General features: G+C 43.3%; 1 protein-coding gene across 3 annotated transcripts in view; it reads right to left on the minus strand.

Moving 5' to 3' along the window:
* The window catches only part of LOC125460853 (monocarboxylate transporter 2-like), a 318,309-nt gene that overhangs the window by 291,283 nt on the left and 8,881 nt on the right, over positions 1–18,145 (minus strand). Inside the window, exon 1 of one of the 3 annotated variants that reach the window (XM_059652551.1) lies at positions 17,154–17,171. The exons of the other annotated variants lie outside the window; for them this stretch is intronic. The gene's annotated coding sequence lies outside the window, so the exon portion shown is untranslated. Of the gene's footprint in view, positions 1–17,153; positions 17,172–18,145 lie in introns of those variants that run through there. 3 annotated transcript variants of the gene reach the window in all.

The raw sequence follows: 18,145 nt of genomic DNA on the forward strand, positions 1-18,145 counted from the left end.
GTGCTGAGTGGGTGAACCCTTGCAAATATTGACACATTCTCAGTCTTAACTTCTCAAAGACGGCATCAATTTCCCAGGGGGAAGCAGTAATTTCTTTGTATATTATTTTACACCAGACAGAATATGCTTGGAAATTGACTAATGGTGATAAATAACTGATCAGATATGGGGCAGAAATCTGATGGTCACAGGGTCCCTCAGGATTATTTCAAGGATACTAGTTCAAATCCCATGGATTACCAACTGAGAACATCACACACACACACACACACACACACACACACACACACACACACACACACACACACACACACACACACACACACACACACGCAGGCTAACGCACATACACATCCATCCATCCATCCATAGATAAACAAGCTTATTCTTTGACAACAGCTATTCCCATTTCTCATCTCCCTCTTTCCATCTACAATTTCATTTTCATTTTCTGCACTGTACAGCTAGCCATTTACAGCATGACTGGGTCCATTTGTCATTCTGATAACACGTGAGGGGGCAAAACATATTTAACAGCAACAGAACTTCAGGCTCTTGTGAGCTGACTGTGTAGTTTCTGCTCATTGTAGTACATTTCCCAGTGCACTTGGCACCAATTATCATGCCCAAAGCCAAAGTTAATTAATGACTCACTGAAGATATACAAATAGGTTCTGAAATGAACTGGTTAACTGACTAAATAAATTTAAAATTATAATGAACTTTCCAGATGCCAGGTAACAAACGATTCGCTGCTAGGTAATTGGTCTTACTGAATTTTAGAAGTAATTAGTAGTCAGATAACTTGTGTTTTTAGATCAGAACCAGAATACCTACAATGTGGGAACAGGCTGTTTGGCCCAATAAGTCCACGCTAACTCTCTGAAGAGCATCCCACCCAGACTCAATCCCGACCCTATCCCTGTAACTCTGCATTTCCCATGGCTTACCCACCTAACCTACACATCCCTAGACACAATAGGCAATTTAGCCTGGCCAATCCACCTAACCCGCAGATCATTTTCGGAACTGTAGGTGGAAGCCGGATCACATGGAGGAAACCCACGCAGATTTGGGGGGATCATGCAAACTCCATACCTTCACCTGAGGCTGAAATTGAGCCGGGTCCCTGGCGCTTTGCGGTAGCAGAGCTAATCACTGAGCCACCATGCCACCCCATATCTTATCATCAGCCTGTTCAGAGATATCAGGACACTTTTTGAACTGTGAGACTTGAACCTGAGCCTCCTAGCTCAGAGATAGGTACACAGCCACTACACCACAACAGCCCCCGCACTAACATCAACATAGTACGAATGGAGCAAACGGGTTACTCTCATTAGAGACTGAGAGAGAGAAATATGACTGGTGGTTGTTTAACCCGAGGGCCAGCACACCTCAGACAAAGGGAGTGACGAGAAGGACAGTCCTTCATGGTAACCCCGGCCAGTGCAGGAATCGAACCCACACTGTGGTGTCACTGTACATTCCAAACCAGCCATCTAGCCAACTGAGCTAACTGACGTACACTTGAAAACTTTGTTTCTAGGCTCTTCAACTGCTCCAATGACCTTCCTTCAATCAAAACGTCATACGTCAGATGTTTGTTGATGATTACAACATGTTGAGCACCATTCACTACTCTTCAAATACAAAGATAATCTGGGTCCGTATGTAGCAAGACACACACGGCATCTGTCTTGGGCTGATGTGTCAATTAACATTTGTACCATAAAATGCCAGGTCATGACTATCACCAACAGGAATGAACTTGACCATCTCCATTTACATCCAACACCATTAACATTGCTAGATTCCCTATGATCAACATCCTGGAGGTTACCATGAACCAGAATCTGAACTAGGCCAGTCATATACATTCTGTGGCTACAAGAGCAGGTCAGAGGTTGGGATTCTGTGGTGAACAACTCAGGTCAAAGCCTACCAGTAGTCTACAAATCAAGAATGTGATGGCCCCTTCACTTGCCTGGATGAGTGAAGCTTCAATAACACTGGAGAAGCTTAACACTGTTGATCAGAGTACTGCTGTTGCTTAGCCTCCTGGTCTACCAACCATTTTCATCATGCAGTCACATGTACAAGTGATTTTATAGATTACATTCCAATTTACATCTCAAGGTAAATGCACAAATGTTGTTTCCCTTGTCGGAGAGACTAGGACCAAATGGCATAATCTCACCAAAAAAATGTTACAAATTTAGGACAAAGATGTGGAGGAATTCCTTCTGTCAGGAGGAAGGGAATCTGTGACATTCTTTACCACAGAGGATTGTCGAGGCTGGGTCTTTACGTTCTACACTCAAAAAGAACTCACAGTCTAATGTTTGGCTACACATTTCTGAGGGAGCCCTGTTTGGAATCTCCTGCAAGAAATGTAGAACTCACTTTCATAAATAAAACAGGATGGAGTGCGAGAGTCGCTAGTCCTTAGAAAATACAGCCCCAAAGAAATCTCAATCCCAGTTTTAAATATATTTAGCAATGGAGCATCCAGAAGTCCAAGAAAGAGAATTGCAAAGATTCACAACTCTTAAAGTGAAAACATTTCTCTTCACCTCAGTCTGCTACATGATTGCTACTTTACCTTGTGATTTGCTCCAGTATTCCAGACTCCCCAGGCAGGAGGAACAAATATCTCTAATACTATTTTGTCTAGCACCTTCAGAGTAGTGTGTTTTTCAATTAGATTTCCTTTTGTTTTCAACTTCTGAGAGCTGAGACCCCTCACATCCCAGACAGCAATCTCAGCTGTACAATTTTATAATATCCTGGCTAAGAGGTTGGAAATTTAAGGCCCTAAGACATTGAAGTAGAATCAGACCATTCAGCCCATTGCGTTAGCTCCGTTATTTAATGAGATCATGGCTGACTTGTTAATTCTCAACTCCACTTTGCTGCTTTCTCCCGCTTGATTTCCTTGTTGACTAAAATCTGTCCATCTCATCCTTGAATATACTTAAAGACACAGCCTCGACACCCCTCTGTGGCAAAGAATTTCACCGATTCACTACCCTCCGAGAGAAGGAATTCCTCTGCATTTATGTCTTAAATTTGTGGCTCCTTTTCCTGAGATTATGCTGTCTGGTCCTTATCTCTCCAACAGGAGAAACAACATTTTCTCATCTACCTTGTGAAGTACTTTAAGAATCTTGTACGTTTCAATAGGCCTACCTCTCGATTCCAAGAAATTCAGGCCCAATTTACTCAAACTCTCCTTGGCGGCACAGTGGCTCAGTGGTTAGCATTGCAGCTTCACAGCGCCAGGGACCCACATTTCATTCCAGCCTCAGGCAACTGTCTGTGTGGAGTTTGCACATTCTCCCTGTGTCTGCGTGGGTTTCCTCCCACAGTCCAAAGATGTGCAGGTTAGGTAGATTGGCATAGTGTTCAGGGGGTGTGGGTTATAGGGGGATTGGTCTGGGTGGGATGCTTCAAGGGGCAGTGTGGACTTGCTGGGCTGAAGGGCCTGTTTCCACACTGTAGGGAATCTAATCTAAAAATAAGACAATCCTTTATACCTAGTAAGCCTTGTCTGTACTGTCTCCAACACCAGTTTATCCCTCTTTTGGCCCAATACTATTCACAGAATTCCAGCTGTGGTCTGACAAGCACCTTGTATAGTTTCAGTAAAAATTCCCTACTTTTGTGCTTCATTCCTTTTGGTATATTGCCCACTGACCTTGGATATACCTCTGAGAATCATGAATAAAGACTCCCAAAGACTTCTGCAGTCTTTCTCCATTTTAATAATATTCAGGTCTGCTATTCCCGCGAACCTCACATTTCCCACATAATATCATGTCGGCAAAGATTTTGCCTACTCGTTTAGCCTGTCTATGTCCCTCTTTTTATCATCCAAACTACTTGCTTTCCCACATATTTTTGTGTCATCCTCAAATTTGGCCATTGTGCGTTCAACTGTCTCATCTAAGCCAGTAATCTATATTGTAAATAATTGAGACACAAGATCTTGATACATTCCTGACTCCTTTTCTACACTGCCCAAGACCAAGAAAGATTGACTTGCTGTCAAATGTACCTTCCCTTCTAATTAGTTCTGATGTAGGTTAAAAAAAATTAGGAAGATGTTAAAATGCACAACGAAATCTCTCTAAAACAATACACTTTTATTCTACATCAGGACCAAAACAAGTTAAAAGGAACACAAATCCATTAAATACTCAGCAGGCTTATTTGAACCTTTTTATTCAAAATGACTTAATAAGAACAGAGAATGCTCAAATAAATATATTATTTTGTGATTTTCTGAACAATTCATTTCATTGTTCTATAAATGTCACCTAAGTGTACATGTGTAGATGTGCAATTCTCATTCCCCACTGCATATTGCCAAAATACATTGCAGGCCACAACTGTGAAAGTTCTCCAAATTACGTAATGAGGTTATTCACAGAGGCTTGCGGATTTTACTCGAGTAACTTTTTTTAGAAAATAATTGAATGCTCAAATACAAATAAACTGCTTTAAATTTGACTTTGAAACTTGGAAATGCACAACAGGTTTATCAGCAACAGGAAAAATAAAGCAAAATCAATTTCATTATTCAAGTGTTGAGATGTCCACATCTAAAACATGAACCTGCCCCATCGCTTTGCAGATGATACGTTCCTTCAAGCATTCTCTTTTGCCACTAATGACATACTGACTTTCTGCTTCACCATACAATATCATAATCCTAAGGCTTAATTTTATGTTTTGTAACTCAGAGAGTCTCCAAAATGTCACTGTACTGGCCCAGAGAAAGCATTTAAACAAAAACGGAGCACCTGACCACTTGACATTTTTGGAAGAATAAAGGGTGTGCTTTTCTGGCTGACGTTGGTTCTAATCTCAGTGATTTTTTTGTGTCACTTGACTACCCTTATACAATCACGTGCCAACACAATCATTCATTTCTAACCTTCATTAGCCCTTTGCACAGAAGTAACAATTAAGTTGCTGTCAGGTGGTTCTGGTCTAGTTGTTACATTTTATAATAGACTAGCATTCGATAATTAGGCAATAAAAAAAGGTTCCTTCGTGCTAAGGTATGTAACAGGATTAGCTCATAGAACACTCATTTATCATTTCTGCTTGCATGTTCTATATTCAGGGGAGCAGCAGGATTATATTGAAGACTTTCGTGTTAAGAAAATAGGTGGCACTGGAATGTCATTCACATATTTGCTTTCGGAAAATATTCCTTTGGACTTTATTCTGTAAAGGCCTCAGTCTACATATAATATATAAAAAAGAATTACAAGTTTTTATTATGCTTATTAAAACATTTTCTGTTTGCATACTGTGCAGAAAATGTAGCAACTTGTACATCTGCAAACAAACCTCAACTCACCTGACTTAGTCATCCCATTTTAAAGGAATTCAAATGCATCAATTTCAGTTTGCCAAAAACACCACTTTGCAAGATAACCCTGCTCCAGATGACCTTAATTTTGTACTGAAAACATCGACCAGTTTGCAATTTCATAGTGTGCTATATGTTGTTGTTGCTATCAACAACCCACAAGTAATGGCCAAGGCCACGTACCAGGGGGCACTGAGTAAATGCACATCTGGTAGTGATTTATTGTTTTCAGGTGGATAGAGATCGGGAAGAATTCTTGCAGAGAAAATCAATTATATTGACAACACACTAGTCCATGGTCAACATAGGTGCTGTGATCCAGACCTTACACATCAGCAAAGCAGATGTTCCTAATATGTTCCAGTGATGGATTTTTGATTAATTCCCAGGGGTGGACTAATCACCTCAGGCTATGGAAACACACAAACAAGGAGATTAAAAGTGCTTGGTGAAAGGCAAGAGGCTAGCAGACAGAAAGAGTCCACAAAGGGATGTTTATATGTAAACTGAGTTAGCAAAGAATTTGCAGATGAAGTGTATTATGAGAAAATATAGGACAGTCCACTTCAGCAAGAAGTACAGGTTATTATTTAGATGGACAGCAACTCCAGAATTCTGTAGCACAGACAGACCCACGTGTTTTCAGCATAATAGAATCCCTGCAGCGTGGAAGCAGGCCATTCAGCCCATCAAGTCCACACCAAGCCTCCAAACAGCTGCCCACCAAGACCCATATCCCTACCTTTCCCACCAACCTTGTATTTCCCATGGCTAACCCAGTTAGCCTGCACATCCCAGGACACTACGGGCAATTTAGCATGGCCAATCCATCTAAACCCACACATCTTTGGACTCGAGGAGGAAATTGGAGCATCCAGAGGGAACCCAAACATACACAAGGAGAACTTGTAAAACAGGTGCCCGAGAGTGGAATCAAACCCAGGTCCCTGGCGCTGTGAGGTGGCAGTGCTAAACGCTGAGCCACCGTGTTACCCAATATGGGATGTGGGTATCAGACACTATAACATTGTTTATTACTCACCCCCTAATTGCCCTAGAGATAGTGATGTAAAGCTGCATTCTCTAACCGTGTTGTGTAAATCTGCCTAAAGTAGAGTTTGGGGAGGTGGAGGTGTGGGGGTGAATTCCAAAAATTTGACCCTGGGACGGAAAATGAAACAATGGTGATACCATTCAGGATTTGTGCGGCATGGAGGGCTATTTATGATTAGTAGTAATCCAATGCCCCTAGTGATAGTGGTCATAGGTTTGGAAGGTGTCACCCAAGGAGCTTGGGTAAGGTTTTTTTAAATTCATTATTGCTATGAGGGCATCACTGGCTAGGCAGCATTTATTGCCTGTTTCCGCAGAGGGCAGTTCAGAGTCAACTACATTACTGTGGGCTGGACCAGCCAGGGGCGACAGTTTCCTTCCCTAAAGGGCATTAGTAAACCAGATTAGTTCTTCCCGACAATCGGCAATGCATTCATGGTCATCATTAGATTCTTAATTCCAGGTATTTTTATTGAGTTGCAAACTCCACCATCCGCCATGGTGGGATTCGAACCTGGCTCCCATAAAACATTATCTGGGTGTCTGGGTTAACAGTCAGCGATAATCCACTAGGCCATCACCTCCCACAGAGTTACAGTATCACAACCTGTTCATACTGCTGGCCATGAAGGGAGTGGATGCTGAAGGTGAGAGATCGGACATCAATCAAGTGGACTGGTTCGTCCTGGATAGTGTCAAGCTTCCTGAACATTGTTGAAACTGCACCCATCCAGGCAAGTGGGGAGTATTCCCTCACACTCCTGACTTGTGCCTTGTGGATGGCATCAGGGAGACAGAAGATAAGTTACTCATAGCAGAATTCCCAGCTTCTCCCTTAGCCTGGTCACCACAGTATTTACATGCTGGTCCAGTTCAGTTCCTGATCGATGGTAATCCTAGGGTATTGATAGGGCGGCATTCAGTGATAACAATGTCATTGAATGTTAAACAAAAATGGTTAGATTTGCTAGAGATGGTCACTGTCTGTCACTTGCATGTTGTGAATGTTACTTGCCACTCGTGAAGGTGCAGCAGGGTATTAGGAAGGAAACCTGGAATATTGGCCTTTATTACAAGTGGATGAGTAACAAAAAAGGAAAATCTTGCCACGCTTGCACAGGGCATTTGTACAATTGCACCTAGAGAGAGTTACGCGTAACTTTTTTTTCCTCTGCTTACCGAATCATAGAATCCCTACAGTATGGAAACAGACTTTCGGCCCAACAAGTCCACACTGCCCTTCCGAAGAGTATCCCACCCAGACCATTCCCCTTGTATTTTCCATGTCTAAGCCACCTAACCTTAACATCGCTGGGCACTGTGGGCAATTTAGCATGGTCTATCCACCTAGCCTGCACATTTTTTGGACTGTGGGAGGAAAACTGAGCATCTGGAGGAAACCCACGCAGATGAAGGAAGAACATGCAAACTCCATACAGAGAGTCACCCGAGGCTGGAATCAAATCCAGGTCCCTGGCACTGTGAGGCAGCAGTACTAACCACTGTGTCACCTTCAAAAGAGACATACTTACCTGGGAAACAGTATAAAGAGATCATGGGAACTGCAGATGGTGGAGAATCCAAGATAACAAAGTGTGAAGCTGGATGAACACAGCAGCACAAGCAGCATCTTATGAGCACAAAAGCTGATGTTTCGGGCCTAGACCCTTCATCAGAAAAGGAAGGGTCTAGGCCCAAAACATCAGCTTTTGTGCTCCTAAGCTACTGCATGGCCTGTTGTGTTTATCCAACAGTACAAAGAAGCTTATTTCCAGGAATCAAGGCATATGGTTCTTATGAAAGAAGTTGAACAGATTGGACCCTCATCTATTGAAGTTTTGAAGAAAGATATAAGACACAAGTTTTTGACAGGGTTAACTGGGTAGGGAATCTTTCCACTTGTTGAGGAACTACCAAGATGTACTACTTAAAATGTTCACCATTAAATATGAATGTGAGCAGGGATTTTTTTCTCTCAGATGAACATCTTTGGAATTGTCTTCTATAGAAAAGAGTGGAAATTGAGCCATTGATTGTATTCATGGCTGAGCTAGACAGAATTCTGATTGACAAGGGAGATAATGGTTATGGCAGGCAGGCAGGAAAGTGGAGGTCAGGTCACAGTGAGACCAGATATGATCACATTGAATGGTGGAGCTAGGATCGATGGCAAGAACAACTTGTAGCTTCTCCTAATTCTTATATCCATACAAGTGCAGTGGGGTGACAAGGTGGCTCAGTGATTAGCACCACTACCTCACAGCATGAGATCTAGGTTCAATTCCACCTTTGGGCAGCTGTGTGGAGTTTGCCCATTCTCCCATGTCTGTGCAGGTTTCCTCCGTGTGCTCCGGTTTCCTCTCATTGTCCAAAGATGCACAGGTTAGGCAGATTGGCCACGCTAAATTGTCCATATGTACAGGGATGGGCAGGCTAGCTGGATCAGTCATGAGAAATGCAGGGATAGCTGGGGTGGGTTCGGAAGTTCTCTATGGGCTGAAAGGCCGGCTTCCACACTGTAGGGATTCTATGAATATTCAATTTCGGTGTTGTGGAAGTTAAGCTGAAGTCAAAAGATAAGTTTCACTTCACAAAGATGTTGATGGGTTACATTTGAAGTCTGCACATGGGGCCCCTCTGAGAGAGAGCTTGGAGTCATAATAGCAAGATGATAGAGCTGGTAATGTGCAAAGTTGAGATCAAATACACCAGAGCTCCTTCCTTCATTATAAAAAACATCTTGTGATCTTATAATTAAATATCACAGCCAATGCTCTTTCATTATGAATCTCTTGACAGCACTCTCCTCGGGATATTGTGGTACACATACTTGCTGACAGTTTGCTTCTAACTAAAAGAATTTACTATGCTCAGAAAAATGTTGACAACCTGCTCTTGAACATTGCAGTATTAAGGGTTCCTTTCTTTGTGATGAAAAGCTGTCATTTGCTCTGAATATTCCCTTTTATGGCAATGACAAAACATGTTGCCTAAACTTGCACAGTTTCAGTGTGCAAACTGCAAGGTTGGTGTTTATTTGCCTATCTCTAAGTGCCCAGAGGGTACTTAAGAGTCAGCCACATTCCCGTGGGTCAGGAGTCACGTGGAGACCCGATTGTGTAAGGATGGCAGTTTTCTTCCCTAAAAGGCATTAGTAAACCAGATGGGTTCGTCTGACAATCAGCAACAGTTTCATGGTCATTATTAGACTCAATTCCAGATGTTTTCTCCCCTTCCTATTGAATTCAAATTCCACCATTTGCCGCAACAAATTTTGCCCACAGTATCTAGGTCTCTGGATTAACAGTCCAGCGACAATACCACAAGGCCATTGCCTCACCTGTGGGGATGATTGGCAGGAGAATTCACCCAAATCCTACCAGGATCTCATGCCAATAGTTTTTTTTTAAAGCAACCTGCTCAATGATACTAGGATCAGAGATAATGGGAACTGCAGATGCTGGAGAATCCGAGATAACAAAGTGTGAAGTTGGATGAACGCAGCAGGCCAAGCAGCGTCTTAGGAGCACAAAACCAGACATTTCGGGCCTAGACTAGGCCCAAAACGTCAGCTTTTTTGCTCCTAAGATGCTGCTTGGCCTGCTGTGTTCATCCAGCTTCACACTTTGTTTTCAATGATATTAGGACATGCTTCTGGAGTAGGTGGGACTTGGACCCAGGTCTCCTAGCTCAAAGCACTATGGCGCTACTATCTATGCACAGACAATCTAAGAAACTCGGCTTGATGCTAAAATACATGATTTTTTTTCTGTTTAACTACCCTGCACACAATATAAATTATTGATGAAATATCCCTGCATCACTGAAAAACATTTTAAGTTCCCATCATGAATTCCATGAAAGATGACTTGGTGACAGGATAGAGGCCTTTGTGGAATTATTTCAGTAATCGGTACGATTTCTGTGACTCTGAAGTTAATTTGTAAATTGTAAGTGTTCCTGTAACCATGGTGATTTCTTTTAAATAGTTCTTGAGACCTGGCTTCATAGTGAATAGTTTTAGTTTGCAGTACAAATGGCCTTTGTTTTATTTTAGATCATTATCACTCACTAAGATTAAAAATGGGACCTCAAGATTTGTTAGAAATTTCTGGAACTTATTTTTGTTTAATCTTAAAGGAAACAGTCATAGCTTAGAGAAGGTGACTCACATTTTTACTTTGAGTTTGCAGTAGTCCTATGAAGTCCTTAGAAAGAGATGGCATTATTGGCCTATGTTCTTGAGGAGGGAATGAAACATAGTGAATTGGGTTACCATAGTGTGAGGACTTAGTAGTGGTCCCAGACTAAGTGTTGGGATTAAACCCTGCAGAGATCAATTATAGCTGAGTACATTTAAACTTCATATGGGAACTCGGAAGTGCTACCTGTCGCCCCAGCCTAAAAGTTGAATTCATAAGTGTCTTCAGCCCATCAATGAGTTAGATGCAGTGACTCTGGTGTGAGCATTGCACAAGTCATTTGGAAGCTGTGCCAGCTGTGTATTTTAGGTACTGTACTGAACTCGGCTTTGGTTCTTTACAATTTAAAAAGAAGCATTTTGGGAATAAAAGGATTGTGCTTTTATTTAGTGCTTAAAAATCTGTGAATGTGCATTATAAGTCGAGGTTTTGGTTTATTTTCTTTTTCATCTTAAAACAAAATCTGCAACATTGCATGCCTGCATTTCATTGGCCCAATGTATTAAAAACCAAAACAAAGCAAATGCTGTTGTGTCAAGTCAGTTTCCTGTCTGAGAGCCAACTTGAGTAATAACATCAGACAGGATCATATCGCCAGTTGTTCCTTCCTCCTCTCTGTATTTACTTGAAAAGCCTTTCCATCGCTCACAATCTAAAGCATTAACTCTGATTCTCTGTCCAAAGAAGCTGGATGACTGACAGATTGGAATTAGATAGGTCTCTGATCTGTCACAAATAGTCCGGCACTCATAAGGTGGCACAAAAGACCACTTATATTTCAGAATCTGGCATTCTCAAAGGTGAAGTGATGTTTTACCATAGAGGTTATGGAGCACCTAGCACTTATCATGAATTGGATATTGATCATCTGTGCTACAACACTACGTAGGTCCTGAAATATAACCTGACTGATTCCAAAGTAAAATGCTGTACAATGCTAACTAGCAATCAGTTGGTTTAAGTCCCATTCTAGAGATGTGGGCATATTATCCAGGCTGATTCCTTACTGCAGTACTGAGTGATCACTGCACTCTCCAAAGAGTCAGTACTCGGGGAGTGCTGCACTGTCAGAGGGTCAATACTGAACCCTACTCTTCCCATCCCCTGTCGGAGCTCATCTGCTCCGCCTGTTCTTTTTCCTCCTTTATCCATTTTTCTCCTCATTTTTCCCTTCTTCCTTCCCTCCCCTCAGCACCAGAGCCAGCGGCAAATCCAGAGTGGTGAGCCCTTGTGCCCTGGAACACTATGAGCAGCGAGCCCTGCAGCAACGCAGGGTAGTTTCATCTTAGTAGGATAGTAGATCGGCACAACATCGAAGGCTGAAGGGCCTATACTGTGCTGTACTGTTCTATGTTCAATAGCACATGGGCTGGGAAGCCCAAAGACGGATATTCTCCGTGGCGCAGTGTGGGCTGGGAACCCCGGAACAGAACTCTGGCAGCGGCATGCTGTAGCAGTAGAGAAGGAAAGTTTGGACAGTCTTTAAGGATTCCTTTTTTTAATCTACTTTATTCTAAGTTAATATGAATGGCGCTTATGCACAACAATGTTCCACAATTTTTACTGCATTTTGTATTAAATACGTGAGATAATAAAGTAATTTAAAAGAGGAGGTGCCGCACTGTCGGAGGGTCAGCGCTCAGGGAGAGCCGCACTGTCGGAGGGTCAGCGCTCAAGGAGAGCCGCACTGTCGGAGGGTCAGTGGTGAGGGAGTACCGTATGCTCAGTGGATCAGTGCTGACAGAGCGTTGCACTATTGGAGGGCCAGTACTGAGACAGCACTGCACCATTTGAGATAACAAGGAGCAGAGCTAGACGATCACAGCAGGCCAAGTAGCATCAGAAGAGCAAGAAAACTGATGTTTCGGGGTTTGCACCCTTCTTCAGAAATGGGGGACGGGAAAGGGATTCTGAACTAAATAGAGAGGGGGGGAGGTGGATGCGGATGGAAGGTGGATAAAGGAGCAGGTAGGTGGAGAGGAGACAGACAAGTCAAGGAGGCGAGGATGGAGCCAGTAAAGTTGAGTGTAGGTGGGGAGGTAGAATGAGGGCTGGTCAGTCAACGGAAGACGGACAGGTCAAGGAGGGGGGATGAGGCTGGTAGGTAGGAGGTGGGGGTGGGGTGGAGGTTGAGTTGGGAGGTGCGGATAGATGGGAGAAAAGGTGGAGAGGTCAAGGAGGCCAGGACAAGCTGGGCTGGTTGTGGGATGAGGTCGGGAGTGGGGAGATTTTGAAGCTTGTGAAGTCCACATAACTACTGCGTACCCAAGCGAAATATGAGTTACTGTTCCTGCAATCTTCAGGTGACATCGTTGTAGCACTGGAGGACACCCAGGATGGACATGTCGTCCGAGGAATGGGAAGGGAGGTTGAAGTGGTTCGCGACTGGGAGGTGCAGCTGTTTAGTGCGGACCAAGCGTAGGTGTTCTGCAAAGTGGTCCTCAAGCCTCTGCTTGGTTTCCCCAATGTAGATGAGGCCACAATCGGTACGGCAGATGCAGTATACTACATTGACAGATGTGCAGGTGAACATCTGCTTGATGTGGAAAGTCTTCTTGTGGCCTGGGATGGGGGTGAGGGAGGAGGTGTGGGGGCAAGTGTAGCACTTCCTACGGTTGCAGGGGCAGGTGCCAGAGGTGGCGGGGCTGGTGGGGAGTGGAGCGGACAAGGGGGTCACAGAGGAAGTGATCCCTCTAGAAAGCAGATAAAGGTGGGGAGGGAAAAATGTCTTTGGTGGTGGGGTCGGATTGTAGATGGCGGAAGTATCAGAGGATGATGTGCTTGATCCGGAGGTTAGTGGGGTGGTAAATGAGGATGAGGGGGATTCTGTTTTTGTTGTTATTGCGGGGAGAGGGTGTGAGGGATGAGTTGTGGGAAATGCAAGGGATACTTTGGAGGGGAAGGTCCTTGAAAAACGAGGACATCTGGGATGTCCAAGAGAGGAATGTCTCATTTCGGGAGCAGATGTGGCAGAGGCGAAGGAATTAGGAATAGGCGGTGGCATTTTTTTCAGGAGGGTGGGTGGGAGGAGGTGTATTCTAGGTAGCTGTGGGAGTTGGTAAGCTTGAAATAGATATCAGTTTCCAGGTGGTTGGCAGAGATGGAAACAGAGAGGTCCAGGAATGCGAGAGTGGTATCAGAGATTGTCCAGGTGAACTTAAGGTTGGGGTGGAAATTGTTAGTAAAGTGGGTGAACTGGTCGAGCTCCTCATGGGAGCATGAGGTGGCACTGATACAGTCATTGAAATAACGAAGGAAGAGATGGGGGACAGGGCCAGTGTAGCTACGGAAGAAGGATGTTCCACGCATCCTACAAAGACGCAGGCATAGCTTGGACTCATGGCCACCCCCTTTGTCTGTGGGGAGTGGGAGGAATTGAAAGAGAAGTTGTTGAGAGTGAGGACGAGTTTGGCTAAGCAGATAAGGGCGTCTGTAGAGGAAGACTGATCAGGCATGTGGGACAGGAAGAAGCGGAGGGCCTTTAGGCCATCTGCATGGGGAATATAGGTTTGTAGGGAGCTTTTGAGACATGTTTTCAATGGGGCACCTCTCTGCTGAAGCTCAAGGATCCTATGCCATTATTTATAGAGTGGCAATGAAGTTTATCTACCAAATAACATCACATTTAACAGGTAATCTGGTCATCATCAATCATGCTTTGCATTGGATTTTACTCTGTATGTAGATTCTGCCACAACGGCTGTATTACAACAATGACAATGGTTCAAACTTGCAACCAACATAACAGAAGAAACAGGTCTGTGTTGAAATTGGAATAAAAGCATGATTCATGCAAAATGACACTTCAGTCTTGGAGGAGTGAGCTTCCTCAATGGTACATTTGTAAATGCCCTCGGTGTGATTTTGTGCTATCTTGATTTAGATGGTTCTGACCTCAGTTATATACTATGACAGGTCATTGGTCTGGGACAGAGAGGTATATCATGGCCCAGTAACCTGGGACTCAAGGCATTTTGGAGGAAGACAGGACAGGGAAGAGCTGAGAGACTTAATACTGTGCTTGAGACAGGGTAGAGTACTGTCCCTGGTCAGGAACAGCACCAGGGCCCATAATTTCTGTTTCTGTCCCAGTCTCAGGATGAAGGGATTAAAATTAGCCAATGTTCCAGCTGGAATATGAACAGAAATTGCTGGCGAAACTCAGCAGGTCTGGTAGCATCTGGAGAGAAAGAAGAGTTAACATTTTAAGCCCGGTGACTCATCATCAGAACTGAGAGCCATTGGGCCATGATGTACCCTCCCATTCCAGGCTCTGCATTCGATTTCAGTGCTTAAACTAAATAACTGAGGTCTGGAAAAAGTGGTATTTCTGCTGAAATTGTGGTTTAGGGTTGTGCAGGGTGGACACAGCCAAGAGAGTGAGAGAGAAATAGAGACAGTGAGAGAGATATGAAAGGGTTAGGCAGATGAAGGGATGTTGATAGTAGGCCAGGAGAGTACAGAAGCTGAATATGCGATAATGAGAGCTGAATGTAGGACAGAATGAGTTGGCTGTTCTGAAAGCAATCACAACAGGATAGAATGTGGAAGTGAGTAAAAATGTGAACAACATTTAGCTTCCAGTTTTGAAGAAGGGTCAGTGGACTCAAAACATTAACTCTGTTTTTTGCTCCACAGAAACTCCCAGACCCTGCTGGGTTTCTCCAGCAATTTCTGCTTTTTTTTGGTTTCAGATCTCTAGCATCCGCAGTTCCTCATCTTAAAAGATGCAGCGAGAGGATGTGCAAATGGCAGGATCCGAACTGGATGATGTCTGAGAGCAACGGGAATGGAAATAGGAGAGTAGCAAAAGAGGAACAAGCAAACCATCATAGACAAGTAAAGAAAAAAGAACTGGACAAGTGATTCTGACATAAAATGATGAAGTTAAATGTTGAGACTAAAAATCTGGAAAATCCCCAAAAAAGTTGAACTGCTATTCTTCTACCTTGAGTTGAGTTTCATTGGAGCACTGTAGCAGATTAAGGTAAGGAAGGTCAGAGAGGAAATCAGATGAGGAATTTCAATTAGAATCATAGAGATGAACAGCACAGAAAGAGCCCATTCCAACCAGCTATTCTACATTAAATGAGACTAGATTAATACCTGGTCAGCATGGGTTTGTTGGACTGAAGGGTCTGTTTCTATGCTGTACATTTCTATGACACTAATTGAAATGACCGGTCACATGAAGGTCAAGATTGTTCTTGAGGCTTGAACAGGGCTTTCTGCAATTAATCTGTACTTGGTCTCATCAGAAGTGAGCACATCATGAGCAGCGAATACAATATACTCAATTGAAAGGTGTTCAAGTAAGTCAATGTTGCATTTGGTAGTTGCACTTGGGGCATTAAGGAATGAGAAAGTGAAAGGTCAAATGTGATGTCATGGCAGGAATGACGTAGGAAAGGGTGGGATTTCCTTCGGGAAACTAAGGAGTTGCACACAGCATTATGAATGGAACAATCCCTTCAGAATTTCAAGATGAGAGGGCTCTGGAAGATTCAGTTGGTATTGGATGAAATGTTGGGAGATAATCAGTCGAAAACGGAGGCTAATGGATGAAAGGTGAGGGCCAGGGGACGAGTTTCATTATGCTGGAAGGTGGGGAGGAGAAGGGGCAAGTGTAAAAGTGTCCAAGATAGAACAGATGAGATGAAGGCCCCCATCAACCTCAATGGAGCCATCGTCATTGAGGAGAAAGGGAGCTGTATCTGAGACGTTAATATGGAAGATGGTATCATGAGGGCAGATGTGATGAAGCAAAGAAACTGGAATGACATCTTTGGAGGAATTATAGTCAAAATAGGTGTGTGTGTGTGTTACATCACGTTTCAGACAAAGATTTGAAAGAGAGCGGGCCAGACAAGGGCTGGAATAAAGGATGAAGGGTCACTGAACTCAAAATCATAACCCTGTCTCTTTCTCCCTCCACACATGTTGAATTTCTCCAGCACTTTCTGCTTTTATTTCACATTTCCAACATTGCAGTTATTTGTTGTAACTTACGAGAATAAAGGATATTTTGCATATTCCGCAGAAAGGCAACATAGCATGAGCTCATCTACCATTCCACAGCAACACTGTTTACTTGGAGGACACTGCAGTGAATTGACCTCTATGCTCATCTGCGTAAGTATTAACAAGATTTACTGAACAAAACTGGGTGAGAGAATGTTAAGAGAGGACATCGTCTGGAAATTTACAGGGCTCATGCTCCAGTCCATGTGATTTGAAATACAGAGTGGGAATTCCTTTGTATGAAAACCTTGGGACCAAAGGTCTTTCAGAATCAGAATATTTCAGTTTTTGGATACACTTATTGCAACCTCTAAGATCATTTACTATTCACCACACATCCCAAAGCAAAATACTCATTGAATTTATTGCACCCTAGTCTGTTGGGGAATGGATTCGCATTATATTCACCAAAAACCTAATGGTATCTATGAGTTTTTTTCTCACTATCACTTCACTTGGTATACATTGTCTCCAATGGTTGCTACACTTACCACTTTGGTCCATTCAAGTCCATTAAGGTCCTTTGGGAGAAAAAGTTTGTTTCCAGTTCACTCGGGTTCACTACGATCAAGCAATTTGTTTTTTGGCCCAAGCTCAGCCTGGGTCCATTCAGATCTGCTTTTGATGAAAAAGTTGACATTTCAGTTTTCAATGCTTGGGTAAATGATTCCTACCTGATGTGTACTGCTTTTGCAGATGCTCAATAGCTAACCCTAGAGCACAGGCATCGAAATCTTAAGGATTTTTAAAGGGCTTCATGGGGTAAATGCTGACAAGATGCTTCTCCTCAAAGGAGAGCCAAGGACCAGACAGCACAGTCTCAGATTAAAGCTAATTTAAAACTGAGATGAGGAGGAATTTCTTCTCTGAAAGGGTTGAGAGTCTTTGGAACTCCTTGCCACAGCAAGCTGTGGGAGTACAGCCTTGCATATATTTAAGGTTGAGGTAGATTCTTAATAAGACCGAAAGAACTGCGGATGCTGTAAATCAGGAACAAAAACAGAAGTTGCTGGAAGAGCTCAGCAGGTCTAGCAGCAGTGTTAACTCTGAATTTTTTTTTCTTCACAGATGCTGCCAGGCCTGCTGAGCTTTCCCAGCAACTTCTGCTTTTGTTCCTAAGGTAGATTCTTGATCAGTTGGGGAGTCAAGGGTTAAGGGGAAAGGGCAAGGAAGTGAAAGTGAGCAAAATCAGATCAGTCATGATTCGATTGAATAGTGGTGCAGGTTCAAGGGGCTGAATGGCCTCCTCTTGTCTCTCTTTTGTATGGTCTTATGGCATAACTAGCCCTTCACTCCACAGAAGTGAGTTGAGTCAAAGAGAAAATGGCTGACCGTGAGAAAATTTAGCCAGAGGGAGGGTTTGGGCAGTCGATGGGGGTTATTTGGGCCTTCAGTCTAAGGGAAAGCAGAGACGTCTCAGATGACAGTGGAGGATGGACGGCCAGAGAGACTGCACTCTGACAGTCAGGAGGAGGCCAGGGAA

Source organism: Stegostoma tigrinum, chromosome 18 (assembly GCF_030684315.1).
Source record: "Stegostoma tigrinum isolate sSteTig4 chromosome 18, sSteTig4.hap1, whole genome shotgun sequence".
Lineage (NCBI taxonomy): Eukaryota > Metazoa > Chordata > Chondrichthyes > Orectolobiformes > Stegostomatidae > Stegostoma > Stegostoma tigrinum.